This window comes from Haemaphysalis longicornis, unplaced genomic scaffold, assembly GCF_048455015.1.
Source record: "Haemaphysalis longicornis isolate Haplotype H1 unplaced genomic scaffold, Haemaphysalis longicornis Haplotype H1 scaffold_2, whole genome shotgun sequence".
NCBI lineage: Eukaryota > Metazoa > Arthropoda > Arachnida > Ixodida > Ixodidae > Haemaphysalis > Haemaphysalis longicornis.
Genome location: NW_027526295.1, coordinates 135,392,035 through 135,405,603, shown reverse-complemented (window position 1 = coordinate 135,405,603; position 13,569 = coordinate 135,392,035).

Genomic DNA, 13,569 nt, shown 5'->3' with positions numbered 1-13,569 from the left:
TTGAAAGCAACTGCTTCGCGTGTTACCCGCCCGAAGAGACAGCGCATCACCTTGATAATAGCATGCATGGAAGGAGTCGCAGCAGCAAGATTCGCGGGACGCGTGTGCAGATAAGGAACAAACTCGGTCACGATTTCTTCTTTCTTTCTTTTGTCTATTTCATTCTGGCTAACTCAGAGGCAGCCTGATTGAGGGCGTTGCTTTACGGTGCGCGCGGAGCCGCCGTCAAGTGGTATTTTTCATATTTCGCGGGTTTCCTTCATCAGTCAGAATAAATGTGTACGCAATTAGTTCATCGCTGAAATTACCGCAGTTAGATGCCCCTCGTGGTTACCCACAAGTGCGTCATTGACACTTCAGTGATTAGGCCAGTATTTCTCGAGTTAGATAATAAATTACAATTAGTTAATTAAGTCTCATTAAAGAAAAAAATACTGTCCGCTTCTTCACAGTACTGCAAACATTATGCACCTGGTTTCTTTCGAGTTACGCCTTTACTCTTTTTTTAAATCTTGGTGCATGATAGCTGGGGCACCCTGTAGAACAGCAGGATTCCAATTCAGTTAGAGTACGGTGTGGTCGCGGCACCGTATGCGCCGTTAACACTACTACAGAACGAAATTCGCATAATGTAAAGAGAAGAAATAAAGTGCTCTACCGCATTCCCGATCTTCTGCTATTAAAATGTCAAAACAAACTGAGGGAAACACGCCTGCATTACCGAAATTTTTACTGAACCGACACCACTCTCCTGCTTAGATGCCCACGTTAAAACTTCGGCCGTCATGATCCGCACGTGAAGCTGTACCGCAAAACAGTTCAAAAAAGGAAGCTAGACCAGCGCACTTGCGCTTCACAGAACTTGAAGCATCCATCAGCGCGGGCCGAGCGAAGCACAAAGGGAGGCTCGAATTCGCCTGCACCTAAACAACTCTGCGGTCTTGACGTTCGGCAGTAATAATGCTCGCAGTCGTGACCAGGACGTGAAACACAGCTCTCAAAATACTGTATTAAAAAGACTCATTGCCCTGGAGATTTCCAAATTAAAACAGGATGCGCTAAAGGTGTGCGTCATACGTACAGGGCCGTCCACTTTAGGTGCGTACACGGCGCAGCGTGGCCGCGTTCTGGGGATGGATGGAATTGAAGCTAAGCGGCGCAGGCGCATAGGGGCTTGGAGGCGGGACTTGGTGTCGTCTGCTAGCGCAGGAGCGCACCATGATGGCTTTGCTTTGAAGCACGCCTATTGATTGATTGTGGGGTTTAACGCGCCGACGCAACGCAGGCGATGAGGCGCGCCGTAGTGGAGGGCTCCGAATTAATTTTGACCACCTGGTCATCTTTATCGTGCGCCGAAATCTCGTACACGGGCAGAAAAGCGGCCGCCGCGGCCGGGAATCAAACCCGCGACCTCGTGCTCAGTAGCGCAACGCCTTAGCCACTGAGCCACCGCGGCGGGTTTGAAGCACGCCTAACTCTCAGCATGCTTGTAGCGCCTTAGCGCGACGCGACCACATTGCGAGAAAGCCCACTTCTCTCACGGCGCCCCATTGTGGGTTTTCTACGCTCAACAGAGCGACTCCTCTTCGCAGGTCTGCTCTCCAAGGTAAACGCGTCTATTGTTGCAAAAATTTCAGAACGGGCTTGTTTTGGTTTGATAAGAGACGTTGTAGAGGACAGCTACAAATTATTTATTATGCACTGGTATTACGCAGCACATGGGTGTCTGTGCCAATTGCCTCCGGGGAACTTTTGTCACAGCTACTGGGTTGAGATCTCGCGACTGTGCTTTCGATGTGTGTTGGCTTTTTTTCACATATATGAATATCGCGCATCGTCAAGATAGCTCAAGTAATCGCCCAGCCAGAGGGTCACGCACCCAGTACAATCGTCCTACTCTTCGGCCGAGTCCTGGACTGCGCCCAGTCTAGTCTGCTACATTATGATGCATCTGCTACTGGTTGCGCTGCCTGCCTGGCTACTTATTGGGAGACAGCGGCCCTTCCCTTTGTTGCCACCTGATACGTATTCTCTTTTCTGGCACGACATTCACTTCCTCGGAATGGGTCTACGTGAGTAATGAAGCTGTGGTCAGCAGTTCCATGCTACACCATTGTGGAACAGCTTCTCCGTTCTTGAAATCCAGAACTTCTGCATTATTTTCTTGAATATTTCCACACACATGGCCTGGCCAAGCGCCATAAACTGAAAATTCACCATTTGGCTGAATACATTTTCAATGTGCTATTATAATTAATGCAAGCAATGCCTAGCATATAAACAAACACTTGCATTGTGTACTGAAGAGATTTATTTATTCAGGTTACCCTTAAAGGCCCTCTAGAAGAGGGTATTACATAGGGGGGGGGGGAGGGCAATACAAAATGGTGTGAAAACATTAAGAACAAAAAAGAAAAAAGGACAAAAACAGAAAAAAGCAGTACAACAAGATACAATGCAACGTGACAATCGCAACAAAACGCAGACCATGAATACGGGCAGCAATTGAATGGTGTTATACAATAGTTAAAAAAAGAGAAACAAAAACAAAACAACAAAAGCAAAAACGAATAATTAGTTAGTCACCGTAGTGCGCATGAGTACTGTCATTTCTTTCAATATTTGCGATATTTGTTGTCGATTTTTATGATTTTGTTGATCACATTCGAAGTCGCAGTTATGGTGCTAGTGATTGTCTCCATATACATCACATCCTCTTCGCGACGAGTGGTGGATGGAAAGTCATCCTCATCATTGTAGCCTTCCACCATCTCTTGGTCGTCGACTTGAGGCAGCGGTGGCGGGATCTGAAAGTCGGCTCGGGAAGGATTGGCACACTCGTAGCCACGCCTCCAATTATCCATAATGGCTTCCAGAGAATGTGGCGGTCGCGGTGACCTCTCCCAAAGAGGGTGTCTTTTCATATTTACCCTTCGATATTTATCATTAGCGCTGGAGCTTTTTTACATGCGTGGTAGCGGTTGACAAGAACCCTAGATGTTCTTCGTTCTCTTTTTTTGCTAAACCCAGTGCGCGAGCCTGGGACTCGGTGGTCTCCGCGAGGCACACGCTCACGAGCGGTCGGCAATTTCTTGCCCCTCACACCGTGACCCGAGCAAAAGAAATCTTCTTAAACAAGTTCCTGACCAACACCTGTACGGCACCAGAGACCATTCGACAATGGTATTGTCTCCAGCACGGTCTCCGATGTCCCTACTGCCACCACTCCATCGAAGCCGATCTCCACCACCTTATCTTGCACTGCCCCAAGTTTTATCGCTTTCGTACGTTCACTCCCCCTCACCACGACACCTCAACTTACATCGACCCAACATCCCTCTCACGCGACACACTCTTCAATATCATCATTTATGCCACAAAAAGCGGCCTAGTGCGGGCAATTTAGCAGTGGTCTGCACGACTTCTGAAGAGATCCCTTGCAGACGGCGTCATAAGGACTGCGCTCCACCCTCCCCATTCCTTCCCCCCCCCCCCCACGTGGCATTTGGCCTTTCTCTCTAATAAAGTTTACAATAAAACAACTTGACGTTTTTGCCAGTTTTTTTTTTATTTTCGCTAAATCCACTACGCGTGCCGGAAACGCTTGGCGGTCACCGTGAAGCGTGGGCCCACGAGCGCTCGGAATTTTCTTGGCATTTTTTTCTGCTACAGCGAACTTACAGCCAGTATCAACAGCGCCACTGTTCACAAGGCGGCCCGGAAGGCGCATCCGGTCATATGGCCATGTGGTTTAGAAAGAACGCGCGGAAAATGAAGATTTGTTCCTTGAATTGTTTTGCTTCTAGGGTGGGGTGAAGTACTGAGAAACGCGCCAGGAATTCACCTGGCCCGCCATGGTGGCTCCGTTGTTAGGATGCTTGGATATACTGATCCGGGAGACGCATTTTTGATCCCAGTAGCGGGTGCTATTTTTCAAAAGAGGCGAAACGGAATAACGCGCGTTTGCTGTGCGGTATCAGTGGGCGGAAAAGAGCCTCAGGTGGTTATCCAGAGGCCTTCCCTACAGAGCATTCGTAGCAAGATTCGTTTTGCGGCATTAAACACTAAAACCACACTATAAACGGGGGTACGACACCGTTTCGACGATGGTTCGCTCACCCGTGCTGTTATTACAGGCCTTTCTGCTCTGGACCTCCCGTCCTTGGCCGCATGGATGGGAGCTCGCCGCTACCGGTCACTAATTTTGGCCCTCGAATACATCCCAGCTCCCCCCGCCAACGTTGGATGCAGCTGTGTCTTGCGTCTGGCAACGGGGATACGTAACCGCTGCTGTCGTCATCGGAGAAGCGGAATATAAGGAGCACTCAGCGGCCATCCACCTTGGGCACGGCACTATTTCAACGATGGTTCCCTCACCCGTGCTGTTATTCTAGGTTAGTTACCGTAACTATGCTGCTTGGGAAAAGAGTAGCAATCGCTGTTTGTTGGCGGTGTCGTGCCCACCAGATTTGCTTGATGTGAAAAAGCATGTAACTTTTTTGTTGAATCAAGAGCCATCTCTGCTGTGAAATCTGGTCTAGATGCAATCGGATGACGTGGAAGCCAACCCCGGTCCGATGAGCAAAGCGGAGGCAGAGGGGTTGATTCCGCGTTACCAGCATACGCAAGCTAGAAACTGGGCTTGGGGCTGTACTCGCTGTCCTAAAGATCGTGAAGGATAACCAGGAGGTTACAAGAAACGAAATTAAGGCCCTAACAACGCAAATTGCTGCGCTCGGATCAAACGCTTCTTCGTCAAGTGCTTCCGTTGCCCCTCCAAGTGACAATGCTTCAAACTTCAAACTATAACCTATAGGTGCGACGAAGCTGAGAACCGCATGCGAAAGTCTAACTTGCTGTTTTTTGGAATTGAGGATGACAAAAGAGAAGATTGGGCGGGATCTGAGGAAAAAATAAACACTTTTTGTTCTCAAAAGCTGCAAATTCCTAAAACCTGTGCTCAATTCAAACGTGTCCATGGATTAGGCAAGTTCACCAAAGAAAAAAACCGTGCAATAATTGCGAAATTTACCTCATTTAAAGACAAAAATAATATCCTGGGCGCTGCTCACAAACTAAAAAACACAGATTTCGCTATCCGTGAAGACTTTACCTTTTAAACTCGGTTAGCTAGAAGGATATTAGTATCGTTTGCCCGAGATCTAGACATACCTTTCAAGCTGACTGTTGACAAACTGCACATTGATAAAAAAACGTACTTCTAAGACAATGCAACAGACACCGTCGTCCTATGTAAAAGATAGCTAGAAGGTATCACGCGCCCTCAAGTTGTTAATCTCCCTCTGTCACCTCGCTCAGGTTCGTCACTATAAATTGCATTTACCAACATTAGGAGCCTACTGCAAACGGAACAAAGTCTGTTCCTTCTTAGACGATACTAATGCCGACATCCTTGCCCTAACAGAGATGTGGCTGAATTCTGACATAAACGATAGCGAAATTCTCCCTGATATCAAAGCATATCGTAATGATAGGACTAACAAAAGAGGTGGTGGCGTTTTTCTAGCGGTTAAGAAAACCATTTGTTCATAACTTGTGTCATTTGACTCGGCCGTCGAAATAATGGGTGCACTAAAATACTGACAGGTATTTGCTACCGCCCTCCTAATTGTCCGTTTTCCTTTCTGAATGACTTGCGCACGAGTATGGTTACGGCGACCCAGTTATGTGCTGCCCACGAAACGTATTTCTTTGGGGATTTCTATTTTCCGGACATTGACTGGGTTGATCTATCATCGTCCTGTCGCGATTCTTTAGAACTAATCAATAATACTTTAGATTTCAATCTCTTCCAAGTAGGCAATGAATCCACACGAGGATTGCACATTTTAGATTTAGCATTTACAAGCGCTCCTGAAAGCGTTCACTCTGTCTTGAACAAAGATGGTTTCAGTGATCATAATACGCCCATTAAAACACTTAACTTGCCATTACCGCCTCCCGGTTTCAATGTAAAAAAAATTTACGACTATAACAAGGCGAACTAGATTGAATGAACAAAGAGATGGAGATATTCTATACTACAGAAATAATGCCCTCCTTTGAAATTCGCTCGATTGATACTAACTTGTCGCTTTTTCGAAATAAAATATCTACTTTGGTTAAGAAATACGTACCACTATTATCCATCTGAAATGATAGAGCTAACCCATGGTTCAATATGTCTCTTCATGCACAAAGAAACAAGAAAAAACGCTTAGAAAAAAGCGCCGGAGGCTCGGGTATTAAGGAGGCCTGACAGAAGTACAAAACTCGTCGGCCATATCTACTGCTAAAAATAATGACCTACCTTCTATCCTAAAAACTAACCCCAGAAAGTTTTGGCAAGAGATATCCCCCCCGCGCGATACTAACTACATTGTATTACACGATGATGAGCACATTCTCATTCCTGAAAGTGATTGCCCCATCGTATTTAACACATTTTTACGTCAGTATAAGATGGGAAGATTATTCCAGCGTTCTTTGTTTTGATGACCTAGACTGTCCATGCATGCAACCGATTGTCATAACTGCCGAAGGAATTGAATGTCTTATACATAACCTTAAACTATCTACCTCTGCAGGATTTGATAATATTAATTCGAAAATAATAAAAAATACCAAGTTTATTTCAAGTAAGATTTTGTACCACATCTTCTTGCTGTCCTTATTATCCGGACAGTTGCTGAGCGACTGGTAAAAGACTAAAATTGTGCCAATACCTAAATCTGGGAATAAAAATTCACCCGAAAACTATCGTCCTATTTCACTAACGGGCATATGTGTCAAATTGCTTGAACATATTATCGCTTCTAACATTACATTTACTCTCACCTCGAAACCAAGAAATTTTTCTTTTTTAATCAGCATGGCTTCAGAAAAGGTTTTTCTTGTGAAACGCAGTTATTTGAATTTACCACTGACTTGCACTATAACATGGACAATAACTTGCAAACTGACTGTATTTTTCTTGATTTTTCTAAAGCTTTTGACCGTGTCGCCGATTGCCGTTTAATCTCTAAATTCTCCGCCCTTCGACTAGATTTTTAACATTATCTTGGCTTCGTAACTTTCTTTTTATGCGTGAGCAGTTCACGGTAGTAGATTATTATACCTCGCCGCTGTCCCCAGTCACTTCGAGTGTGCTTCAAGGCAGCGTTGGCGGTCCCCTACTCTTCTTAATATTTAATTATGATTTGCCTTCACGCGTTACATCCTGCATGCGCCTTTTTGCTGACAACTGCATAATTTACCAAAAAATAAATGACCCCACTGACCAAGTAACGCTTCTAAAAGACCTAAACCTTATCTGCGATTGGTGCAACACATGGAAAATGTCTTTAAACGTAACTAAATGCCAGAAAATACCCTTTAGCCGAAAACACACCAACTCTAACTTTCCGTATTTCTTAACAACCATTTATTTTCTGAGGCATTAACATATAAATACCTAGGCGTGCTCCTAACGGCAAATCTTTCATGGTCCACCCACATTAACGTCATATGTGCTAAAGCCTCGCGATCATTATGATACTTACATCGAAATTTGCATGCTTCTCCGTCTAACATTCGTGAACTAGCCTATAAAACAATTGTGTTACCACAACTAGAGTTCACGTCCTCATTTTGGCTCCCGTATCAAAATTATTTAGTTGATAAACTACAAGCCGTACAAAATCGCCCAGCTCGGTTTATATCCAAATCATATGAATTCAGTTCAAGCATAACAAAAATAACACATAATCTTTCACTAGAACCATTGCATATCCGAAGGCAAATCGCGCTTCTATGCATGTTTCACAAATACATTAATCGTGCCAGACCCTCCCCATTGCCCACTGTTACCCCTCTTTCCACATCACGCAGATTATTTAATCAATGCAGCTTCACCAGAATCTACGACACCACAAACTCTTTCCGTTCAACTGCTTTCCCACGTGCTATACGGTTGTGGGACGATCTGCCTGATAATATCGTATCGCTGACTAACCCAGAAACATTCCGCATTCACCTGCACAAGCACGTTTCCATGCCAAACCTCCAAACAGGAACGCTGGCGTAAATTTCTGTTAGCACCATGATGTTTTCCTTTTCCTCTCTTTTCTTTTTTTTTGCGGTTGCGACTACCACACTAGGTGTTATTATTGCTTGTAATTATTTTCTTGCCACACTTGCTCGCTGCTATCATGTTCGTTTTCCCTTGTTTCACTGACTTGTTGCTGTATTATATATCTAGTTTTTGTATAACTTGTCTTGTTATTTTTTGATTATCTGCTCTTTTTGCCTCCCTTACCCAATGCCCTGCTAGGCCTGTAAGGTATTTTGAATAAATAAAAATAAATAAATAAATAAATAAACCAGTTCTGAAATGCCTTCAACATTACGTGCATTTAACTAGGACAGTGGACATGAAAAAACAAAGCGCTATGTTGTTGGATGCAGAAAACACACAACGGGGCCCAGTGAGAGGAGTGGGCTTTCTCGCAACGTAGTCGCGGCGCGCTAAGGCGCTACAAACATGCCCAGAGTTAGGCGTGCTTCACAGTAAAGCAATCACGGGGCGCTCCCGCGCTAGCAGACGACGCGAAACCCCGCCTCCAAGCCGCTATGCGCCTGCGCCGCTTAGCTTCGATGCGCGGCCATGGCTTGTGGGTTCACGCTCCGCGGAGCGCAGGCACGCTGCGCCGTGTTCGCACCAAGAGTGGACGGCCCAGTATATTACGCCCGGTATCTGTGCACGTAAACGTACCGCTTTCAAGACTCTACAAAAGAGTGCGCGGGAATCGAGCCTGAAAATGCCACAACAGCACTAGCAGCGTATACAACCCCCCTTCTTCTCCCCCCCCCCCCCCCAAATATGTCTTTATGAGGCTGACGAATGGTTTAGCGATATGCCAAAACTCGTAACAGCAGCGGCGTTCCTGCGTGACGCTTCCTTCATCATGGCGTCGTCGCGTTAACCCCCAGTGTTGTCACCGCTGAATGGTCAGTGTGGCCCGCCTTTTTGCAAAGGGTCTACAGGTTTATTGAAAAATAGAGCGCGACTTCGACAAGGACACAAATGAAGAACGACGGGCAAGCGCTCACTCTCAAGTAGCATTTATTTCAAACATGATCTCGTATTTATGCAGGTATCACTAAGAGCATACGCGCCTATAATACATTATGTGGAAAGCTCCAAACACCTTTAAAAAAAGCCCCAAATTACGAAACCATATTTCAATAAATGTTAGTTGCAAGTGAGCGCTTGGCCCATCATTCTTCCTTTGTGTCGTTGTCGAAGTCGCGCTCTATTTTTCAATCATAATGCCCCAACTAGAGGCACTCACATGTCTCCTCCCTTCGGCACACCTTCTCACTTCGCCACCTGCTCACCTCCGTTCCTTCATATTTTGTTCTTGGATGGCGTATATAGCCCCTTGAAATATGTTTCTCAGTGTGACGCCCCCGATTGGGGGATAGCGTCACGCTACTTAATAGGTGGCTCCACACAGAGTCGAGGGGCAAAGAGGCAACAAAGGTTTGGCTATAGAAATATTTTGATTCGCATTGTAGTTGGGCTGTTGCCTACGCGCTCACCCGCTGAGATAATATGACTCGTAGGAGCTGGTCAGAAAGGCGGCTGGCGGTGGAACCCGGTGACGAGACATCTCGCTCTGTGGCCCGGGTGCACGGGGTACGCTTGCTCTGTATGCTCGGAAAGTCAAGGCTGCCGTTCCTGAGCACGGGGATGTCCACGCACACTGCAGGCGCGAGGGGGAGAACCCAATGTGCTGCGGTGGGCTCGCTGGTCGGCGTAAATGGATACGAGAAATGACGATTGTTTCGATCTAGGCTGGTATTGGGGATCGCTTTTGGATGCCTGCTACGGCGTCTCCGACGACGGCGGGTGTGGAAAGAGTGAATAAGGGGTGTGCAGGCCTTCTTATCACTTCCGCCGGTGCGCGATAAGAACGCTGAGTGGGATGCTGGTCGGGGGAACTCGCGGTGACCGGACGTTGCGCGCTGCGGCTCTTCCATGGCGTCGTCGGCTCTTCTGTGAACCGGTGGCGCGCAGTCAGTGGCCGGTGCCAGCATCCGAACATTACATAGCAATGCATTTACGATTAGAAATGAATCGTTTTGTGGGGGCATTGGAGTAGGCTAGTTTTTTTCTAAGGCGGCTTTCCCATATCGTATGTTTCCCGGTAAAGAGCGATGGGTGGCAATCGGCGCGAACGTGCATGAAGGAGACCACCGACGACGTTTGGATGCGGCGCCGAGCGTAAGTTTGATGCCAGTCGGGACCCCGAACATCGTGAGGTGGAAAACGCCACGTCAGTATGCCTACAATCCATATGAATGCTTTCCCATCCAGACTGCACAGTTTGAGCGGGAGTTATCAGCCAGCCAACAAGTCAGAATCAGCTACGCTGCTCATTACCTCCAGGTAATGGAATGACAATTAGGTTTGAGTATTTTTCAAGTAAGTTCAGCAATTATCATTGTCTCCGCATTAAACATTTCAGTACAATGAAAGTACGACGTCGTGTGTGGTGTTTTCTGTTCATAGGAGAGATTTGGAAGAGGTGTTCCCTAACTGGTCCCAATGAAGCGGTGCGCAAGCTTGACGCATACCAAAAACATACAACAGGAGCACTCGTGATTTGCATTTTGAGGTATTTTTTTAGTGCTGCACCCACAAAATCAAGGTAAGGGACAAACGAAGCCACTTTCTTTGATTACGCCTGACTATGAAGTTGTTACTGTTAAATCTGGATCGTATATTATTTTTACATGTTATCGCCCACCCAGTGGGGATATTTCCAATTTTCTTGCATTTTTAGATCGTTTTCTGGAGTTCATAACTTTTCATAGATACCTACTAATCCTGGGCGGAGATTTTAATATTAACATGCTCCTTGACAGCTCTATAAAGACTGATTTCGAAACAACGTTAAACTTTCATTGTTGTCAAAACACCATGGCCCTACCCACAAGAATAACCGAAAACACACAGTCCCTTCTTGACCTTTTCATCACAAACGTCGACATCGGATGCGTGTTAGCGGGTGTAATCACATATGCAATTAGTGATCATTTACCAATTTTCTTATCTCTTGAACAAACGATAAAGGCTACTGAAAACTTGCACAAATACACATATCGTCGAATAAACCCGGTCACGTTATCCTCATTCCGGCAGTTTTTAACAGACACGAATTGGGACGATGTTCTTATAGACGAAAACCCTGAATCAGCTTACAATACATTTATGAATAAGTTCACGGCTGCTTATGATGTTTCTTTTCCTTATAAGACACACACCCCATCAAACAAAGCACGCAAACCATGGGTTACAAAAGATATTCTGAAACTCATTAGAAAGCGTGACCAACTGTACAGCCGCTTTATTAAAACCAGGTGTCCTCAACTATTAAAGTTATTTAAAGAATTTAGAAATTACGTTACGAAAGAGCTGAGGGCTGCTAAAAAATGCTATTACCTCAATCTCTTTAGCTCATCAACAAGACGCTCAGAAGACGTTTGGAGAGTTTTAAATTCTTTAGTTCAACGCTCACCAGAGCCCATCAGCCGCATAATTAAAGATGATTGTGAAATAACTGGGGTATATTTGGCTAATGCTTTTAATAACCATTTCTTGTTTGTAGCCCCCACATCCACAAGCCAAAGACGTAATCTATCATTTATGAAATCATGTAACCAAAATTGCATGTTTTTAGACCCAACTGATCCCAGAGAAATTATAACAGTTTTCATGCAATTAAAAAATAGCAAAGCAGAGGATGCATATGGTTTTCAGCTTATACCTGTAAAATACGTAATCGATGTTATATCAGGCTGCTTAGCTCACATTTTTAACGCCTGTATTTTAACTGGTATATTTCCAGCTAGTATGCAACTTGCAAGAGTCACAGTAACATATAAGAAAGGAAACCACAAGGTTCGCAGGTAAATCCGGAGTTAATTTAACTGAATGCGCCAACAAAACACTGCAACTCATAAACAATTGGGCTTTCCAAAATGACCTACAGATTAATATCAGTAAAACTAAGGCAATATTATTTCGTCCAAGAAATACAGTCTTTAAACTTCTTCCCATACGAATTAACAATACAGAGATAGAAACTGTGCCGTCTTTCAAAACTCTAGGTGTTTATTTCACAGAGCACATGTCATGGGATAAGCACGTCAACTATATAGTGGGGAAATTATCTGGTGTTACCGGTTGTCTGCGACAACACTCCCTTTATTTTCCTGTTTCAGTCAATGTTATTTTTTATAATTGGCTGTTTTCGTCATTGTTGAGTTACGGTGCGCTGGTATGGGGAACAACCACGCTTGAAAACTAAGACAGACTGCTCGTGGTACAAAAGCGGATGGTACGTATAATGAGTAAAGTACACTACTTGTCCCATACAAGCTCTCTGTTTCAAGAACATAGAATTAATAATATAAAGTCTCTCTACAGATATAAATTACTCCGGTATTACAAATGACAAATAATAAAAAACGCCAACCTACTGGCAACACTTGCACAACTTCGAAAAACCGTAAACACATATAACATCCGTCGTCCCGAGCAATGGAAAGTGAATACATGCCGTACCAACTACGGAAAACAAATGCTTAAATTTTGTTTAGATTTTTGCTTAACGAATTTTACCTTGCGGATTTGCGGAACATGTTCTTTTGACTACGTTGTTTTGTAGAATTCTGCTGTTCCTCTTTTTCTGTATTTTGTTTATTTTCCCATTTTGAGTGTTTTTGTGCTTCCGTGCTACCAGTTTTTTCTGTTTATACTATAGCCCTTCTTTAAAAAATAAAACCTACGTAATCATGGGTTACTTAAAGAATGCCTAGTATTTACCTGGTTATAAACATGTATTGTGTAGTTCTTTATGGTCTGTAACTCTTATGATTTCCTTTTTTGTAGTGACCGTGTTTTGTCACTGCTCTACTTATGAGAGTTCGATGTTGTGAGAAGAAAAATAATGTACCTTGCCAAAGATGTACGTGCCCTTTGTAGCACTCACTGTATGCCATGTAGGGGGCATGGACCCCGTCAAGCCAATATATGGCTTTTTGTCCATGCTCCCAAACATCACTGATGTTGAAATAAAAAATGAAAATGAAAAATGAAATTTCAGTACATGGTCCAGAGCGCGGAAAGTAAGGTTGTTGGCTACTGCGTCGCTTAACCGAAATAACTCGACCTAAGTCATTTTTATTTCTCACGTCGTATACGTTAATATTGTCCCGGCGTGCCGGGCAATGTGCCCAAAAGGGCAGGTTCAGTGCGATAGTAGCTGCAGCTTTCCGCGATCTGGTCCTCGTTCGTTGGTGCACGACTTGGCGCTTCCGTCACCTCCCTCTTCTTCCCCTAGGGCGAAAATAATATGACTGTTATTGGATCTATGTCTCTTGGTACACCATTCGGTCATTATATAACACGCATATTGTTACCTGAAGCGGAGTACTGCTATTTGGGCTTGGTTCCGAACATTGCTCATCGACATTTACGATTTGAATGAAGATCCTCTGTATTATACTTATGCCGCACAG